The sequence below is a fragment of the Rana temporaria genome, chromosome 3 (assembly GCF_905171775.1).
Source record: "Rana temporaria chromosome 3, aRanTem1.1, whole genome shotgun sequence".
Lineage (NCBI taxonomy): Eukaryota > Metazoa > Chordata > Amphibia > Anura > Ranidae > Rana > Rana temporaria.
Genome location: NC_053491.1, coordinates 462,832,734 through 462,840,287, shown reverse-complemented (window position 1 = coordinate 462,840,287; position 7,554 = coordinate 462,832,734).

The following is a 7,554-nucleotide window of genomic DNA, read 5'->3' as shown; positions in this document are numbered from 1 at the left end:
ATTTTTCAATTTCGAATTTTTCAATTTCGAATTTTTCAATTTCGAATTTTTTAATTCGAAAATAAAAAATAAAAAATGCGACATTTCTAAAATAAAAAAAAACGAAATTCGGAAATTCGAATTTTCGGAACTCCGAAAATTCGTAAATTGAAAAATTCGTAAATACGAAAATTTGGAAATTCTAATTTTTCGGAAATCGAAAACTAGTTCCAGTGCGAAACGTGTCAACAGCCAGGTTTTATTTTCATTTTTTTTTGTGACTTGTAGTGCTGTCCTTCTTTTGATAAAGGCTGGGTTCACACTACTACACTACTTTGATCCTACTTTTCTCTGCTACATTGGTCCTACATTTATCCTACATTGGTCCTACATTCATCCTACTTTCATGAACAGGATACTACTTTGGTCCGACTTCAATGATATTCAATGGGCCTGAAGTAGGATCAATGTAGGACCAAAAGTAGTACAGGGAGCATTTTCAAAGTCGGACCGACTTGTGTAGGATGCTACAAGACGCTCTCATAGGGAAACATTGAACACAGAGCAAAGTAGGATGAAAGTAGTGTAGTAGTGTGAACCCAGCCAAAGGCTACAATTTGTTCAGAGTGCGGCTGTCCAGAGACAGTTTTTGTTCCTGCAAGTCCTATAAAGTGACATTGCATCAAAATAAGATACATAAGTAAACATTATGGGCCAGATTCAGGAATAATTACGGTGGCGTAACGTATCCCCTTTACGTTACGCTGCCGCAAGTTTTCAGCGTAAGTGCCTGATTCACAAAGCACTTGCCTGTAAACTTGCGGCGGCGTAACGTAAATCTGTCCGGCGCAAGCCTGCCTAATTCAAATGGGGCGTGTGTCATTTAAATTCGGCGCGCTCCCGCATGCTCTGTGTGAAAATTTCCCGCCGTGCTTTGCGCGAAATTACGGCGCCCGACGTGTTTTTTGAACGGCGACATGCATAACGTACTTTCGTATTCCCGGACGTCTTACGCAAAAAAAAATTAAAAAAAATTATTCGACGCGGGAACGACGGCCATACTTTAACATGGATGGTGTAATTTTACACCATCTAAATAGCACTCTTAACTTTACGACGCAAAAAACTGACTAGCGACGACGTAAGAGATTACGACGAACGCGCGTATCTTCGTGGATCGCCGTAATCAGCTAATTTGCATACCCGACGCTGGAAAACGACGCAAACTCCACCCAGCGGCCGTCGGAAAATTACACCTAAGATCCAAAGGCGTACGAAGCCGTATCAGCAGATACTCTGGCGTACTTTTTCTGTGAATCTGGCCCTATGTTAGGATAATGCTCAAATACCCCTCAGATCTATCAATAACATCCAAAATACTGCCGATTCTGTAGACCAGGTTCAGACCTAGTGAATAGAAATGATGGAACCTGACGTGTTTCGGACATATTTGCAGAGTACTTGCCATGCTCTTACCAACACTTTGCTGCCATTTGCAGCCCTCTAGCCCTTTCCATTAGTGTTTTAGAGACATTTTAGTACTGAAAAGTTCGGGTCCCCATTGACTTCAATGGGGTTCGGGTTCGGGGTCAAGTTCGGGTCCCGAACCCGGACTTTTTACCGAAGTTCGGCCGAACCCGTCGAACTCGAACATCCAGGTGTCCACTCAACTCTATTAGTAAGTTATAGGCCCGGATTCAGAAAGGACTTACGATGGCGTATCTCCAGATACGCCGTCGTAAGTCCAAATGAGCGCCGTCGTATCTATGCGCTTATTTAGAAAGGCAGTTACGCCTGAATTTGGCCAAGATACGACCGACGTAAGTCTCCTACGCCGTCGTATCTTGGGTGCATATTTACGCTGCCCGCTAAGGGCGCTTCCGTAGATTTACGCGTCGAATATGCAAATGACCTAGATACGCCGATTCAGAAACGTACTTGCGCCCATTTTCTGTAAGGCGTCGGTCCGGCATAAGTTTACCCCTCATAAATCAGGGGTAAGTCATGTTAAGGTATGGACGTCGGAAACGTCGGAACAGCGTCGTATTTTACGTCGTCTGCCAAAGTCGTACGTGAATGGGCTGGGCGTAGGTTACGTTCACGCGACAAAGCATTGAGCCGACGTATCTTAGGGAGTATTTGCGACGTGATTCTGAGCATGCACGCGCATGCGCCGTTCGATCGGACATGCGTTTACATGGGGTCACGCTTCATTACAATACAACACGCCCACTGACTTGCTACTTTGAATTACGCGGGCTTACGCCGGCCCATTTACGCTACTCCGACGTAACTTTGGGAGTAAGTGCTTTCTGAATACAGTTCTTGCCTCTCAATGTTACGTCGGCGTAGCTCATAGGAGATGTGTTACGCCCGCTCAAAGATACGACAATGTATCTGAATCGCGGCCATTGTATCTACAAAATAGGGGATAGATTTATGACATTATTCTTTTTTTTACTAGTAATGGCGGTGATCAGGGATTTTTAGCGGGACTGCGACATTGTGGCTGACAGATTAGACCTTCATCCAATCTTTACTGGAAAAATGTATATTACAATCTGACTCTCATTGACTATGAAAAGAATGTGGGAGGCCCAGTTTTCCACAACCCTTTAATTTTGGTATAATTTCAATGGGACAAATTAGATGCAGGGATCCTCAAACTATGACCCTCCAGTTGTTGTAGAACTACACATCCCATGAGGCATTGTAACACACTGATATTCACAGACATGAATAGGCATGATGGGAATTGTAGTTCCTGAACAACTGGAGGGCCGTAGTTTGAAGACCCATGAAGTAGAGCAAAAAAATATATATATATTTCCTTCAGGAAGGATTTATTTATAAGTCTTTACACAATTTTTACCCACGTTTTACACATTTATCTAATCTGGTTCCATTGGGAAAATATGTGAATTCTGGGTAAAATATATATACATATACCTAAAACACTAGAAACAAGCATAGGCGTGCACACGGGGTGTGCCGGGTGTGCCTGGGCACACCCTAATTCCCAGGCACACCCAGGGCCGGCACTCTCTACTAGGAGGAGAGGGCACCTGGAGATTGTTAATGCGCCTCGTCCTCTACGCAGCTCTCTAGCACCAGAAATGTGTGTGGCGGCGCGGCAGTGGGCAGCAATCAGCAGCACCCTTGGGGAGGGAGCACAGATAAGCTGAGAGCCTGCACCGCCTTCTCCTTGAACTCGTCCCCTCGACCCCGCCTCCCCCAGGAAGAAAGCTGGCGCAGCGTACCCCATGCTTCCAGAGCATGGACTGCTCCAAGTTCCTCTCCGCGCTCTGATTCAAGGCCCGGAGCTGGAGGACAGACAGGCTCGCCCACCCTCTCTCTCAGCCCTCCCTCTCTCTCAGCCCTCCCTCCCTCTCTCTCAGCCCTCCCTATTCTCTCAGCCTCCCCTCTTTCAGCCAACCCGTCTCTATCAGCCCACCCTATTCTCTCAGCCCCCTCTCTCTAAACCCCCTCCCTTCTCTCTCAGCCCTCCCTCTCTCAGCCCTCCCTCTCTCTCTCAGCCCTCCCTCTCTCTCAGTCCTCCCTCTCTCTCAGCCCTCCCTCTCTCTCAGCCCTCCCTCCCTCTTTCTCAGCCCTCCCTCTCTCTCAGCCCTCCCTATTTTCTCAGCCCCCCCTCTCTCAGCCAACCCGTCTCTATCAGCCCACCCTATTCTCTCAGCCCCCTCTCTCTAAGCCCCCTCCCTTCTCTCTCAACCCACCCATCTCTATCAGCCCCCCTCTCTTAGCCCTCCCTCCATGCTTAGCCCTCCCTCTCTCAGCCCTCCCTCTCTCTCTCTCAGCCCTCCCTCTCTCTCAGCCCTCCCTCTCTCCCTCTCTCTCAGCCCTCCCTCCCTCTCTCTCAGCCCACCCTCCCTCTCTCTCAGCCCACCGTCCCTCTCTCTCAGCCCTCCCTCCCTCTCTCTCAGCCCTCCCAATTCTCTCAGCCCCCCTCTCTCAGCCAACACGTCTCTATCAGCCCACCCTATTCTCTCAGCCCCCTCTCTCTAAGCCCCCTCCCTTCTCTCTCAACACACCCGTCTCTATCAGCCCCTCCTCTCATAGCCCTCCCTCTATTCTTAGCCCTCCCTCTCTCAGCCCTCCCTCTCTCTCTCTTAGCCCTTCCTCTCTCAGCCCTCCCTCTCTCTCTTTCTCAGCCCTCCCTCTCACTCTCTCTCTCTCTCTCTCTCTCTCTCTCTCTCTCTCTCAGCCCTCCCTCTCTCTCAGTCCTCCCTCCTACACCTCCCTCTCTCTCTCAGCCCTCCCTCTCTCTCAGCCCTCCCTCCTACACCTCTCTCTCAGCCCTCCCTATTCTCTCAGCCCCCTCTCTCTAAACCCCCTCCCTATTCTCTCAGCCCCCCTCTCTCTAAGTGCCCTCCCTTCTCTCTCAGCCCACCCGTCTCTATCAACCCCCCTCTCTTAGCCCTCCCTCCATCCCTAGCCCTCCCTCTCTCTCAGCCCTCCCTCCTACACCTCTCTCTCTCTCTCTCTCCCCTCCCTCCTACACCTTTCTTTCTCAGCCCTCCCTCCTACACCTCTCTCTCTCAGCCCTCCCTCCTACACCTCTCTCTCTCAGCCCTCCCTCCTACACCTCTCTCTCTGAGCCCTCCTCCTACACCTCTCTGTCTCAGCCCTCACTCCTTTACCTCTCTTTCTCTCTCAACCCTCCCTTCTACACCTCTCTCTCTCAGTCCTCCCTCCTACACCTCTCTCTCTCTCTCCCTCTCTCAGCCCTCCCTCCTACACCTCTCTTTCTCTCAGCCCTCCCTCAACCCTCCCTCCAACCAGCAAACTGAACAAAAAAACCTGTGCACATGTACCAATTTATGTGTGTGTGTATATACATTATATATATATATATATATATATATATATATATATATATATATATATATACATACACACACACATACATGTGTGTTTGAGCTTTGGGGTGCACACCCTAATGTAATAGGCTGCGCACGCCTATGGAAACAAGCATATTTTGGTGCATAGACTGCATGGAATAAAATAAATAAATAAAATAGCAGAGCAATATGACTAAAAGAAAGCCTAATTTGTCCAGAAAAATAAAACATATGCATTAATGTGTTATCTAAACCACTTGACTTCCCGGAAGATTTATCCCCCTTCATGACCAGACCATTTATTGAGATATGGCACTGCGTTAAGTAACCACTTAAGGACCGCCCCTGTACTGTGACAGGGTGGCCCTTAAGCCCATAATCACGTACCTGTACGGCATCCCCTTCGTTGGCTCTGGGTAACACGTGCGCCGGTGAGGGCGCTCGTGCACCAGTGGGGGTGCGCTGACTCTGTGATTGGACACATCGGGAGTAGGGTGACCATATGTCCCGGATTGCCTGGGACAGTCCCGCATTTTGCAGGTCTGTCCAGGGGAACAGCCTTCATTCCAGGACAATACAGTGTCCCGAAATGAAACTGACACAGCTACCCCCCGGGTCCATCTGTTCCATCTAGTAAACTACATGGTGGAGCAGAGGCGGACTGACAACTTATGAGGCCCTCAGGCAATAGGAGATCATGGGGCCCCCTGTGTCGCCGCCCACACTCAAGTCACACCCACACAAAGGGAAGTAACTGGAACCAATCTTTTGTGGCTCTCACTGCAGCAGCTTAGAGCAGGAGATGTTGGCTTTCAGCTGCTGCAGTGATAGCCACAAAAGATTGGTTCCAGTTTCTTCCCCCACCTGCTGCACTGATCACCTGCTCTAACCACACACCGTCCCCCTGTTGGGAGGAGGGGGGTGGGGAGAACTGCAAGCGTCCCCCATGCACCTGGGGCCAGAAAGAAAGGAGAGAAGTAATGCAGCGGAAAATGGGTGTGGCCAGATTGCAATAACAAATGGGAGGGGCTTATGGGGCATAGATAAACAAAGCCCAGGCTCACCTGTACCTGTAAATGTGCTTTGATTGCTGTGCCACAAGCAAGAGTCCCACAGACACATATAAACCTCAGCACAATCAGTAGAAAAAATGACTTGGGCTGGATTCAGGTAGATTTGCGCTTTTTTTACGGAGGCGCAGGGCAACGTTTTTGCACTGCGCCCCTGCAAATTTACTGCACTGCCCTTGATTCACGGTGCAGTAGCTCCGTAAATTGCGTGGCCGCGCCGGCAAAATGCCCGGCGTAAGCGCGCGCAATTTAAATGATCCCGTAGGGGGCGGGAATCACTTAAATTAGGCGCGTTCCCGCGCCGATCGTAGAACGCATGCTCCTAATAGCAGGGGCAGCCTTACGCGAAAACCGCCGTATGGAAACGACTAAACTGCGTACGCAGGGCTCGCGTAACGTTGTGAATCGGCGTTAGTATGCAATTTGCATACTATATGCTGAGCACAACGGGAAGAGCCTTATGCCGCGCATATCTTAGGCTGCAGTCGGCGTAACGAGGTTCCTGAATCAGGAGCATTTGTTACGCCGGGGCGAGTAAGCAATTGCGCCTGTGTAACTATGGTTACACAGGCGCAATTGCTTCTTGAATCCAGCCCACTGTCTATACAGAACAATCTCTACAGAAAAAGGACTGAGGCCTCGTACACACGACCGTTTTCCTCGGAAAAATCCATCAAGAAAAATGCTGGCAGAGCATTTTTGAAGAGAAAAACGGTCGGGTGTATGTTTTTTGTCGAAAAAACTGTCGTGGATCTCGACGAGAAAAAAAGAGAACATGCAGGCCCAGATTCACAAAGCACTTAGGCCGACGTATCTCGAGATATGCCGCGTAAGTGTAACTATGCGCCGTCGTATCTGTGCGCCGTGACCACAATCTGAGATACGCCTAAAAATAGGCTTACTACAACCGACGTAACTTGCCTACGCCGTCGTATCGTGGGCGCATATTTACGCTGGGCGCATTTTCCGCTCCCGTTGATTTTCTATGCACATATGCAAATGAGGGAGATACGGAGATTCACAAAGGTTGTTGCGCCTGGCGCATAATATACGTGGTTTGCGTAAGTCGTACGTCCGGCGTAAAGTTATTCCCCATATAGGAGGCGCAACTCATGCAAAGGTATGAACCAGGGAACACAGCCGTCGTATTTTACGTCGTTTACGTTGTACGTGAATATGGCTAGGCGTAGGTTACGTTCACGTCGTAGGCAGTGATTCGACGTATCTTAGGCAGTTGTTTCGACGTGATTCTGAGCATGCGCACTGGGATGCGGCCACGGGACGGCGCATGTGCCGTTCATTTTAAGTACTTCTATGTGGCTTGGCCCATCATTTGCATGGGGTCACGCCTCATTAGCATGGCTCACGCCCACTTCCACCTACGCTGGCTTACGCCGAGGAAACCCAGCGTAGATTTGAGAGCGAGTGCTTTGTGAATACTGTGCTTGCCTCTCTGCGCTGCGTCGGCGTAGCGTATATTCGATACACTACGCCGGCATAAATATGCGCCGATGTATGTGAATCTGGGCTGCTCTCTTTCTTCCCCGTCGGGAGTTTCAATTTCCTCGCCGCGTTTCTTGTCGGGCTGGTTTACGACGAGAAACACGTTCGTGTTTATGCTTAGAAGCGCGCGCATGCTCAGAATA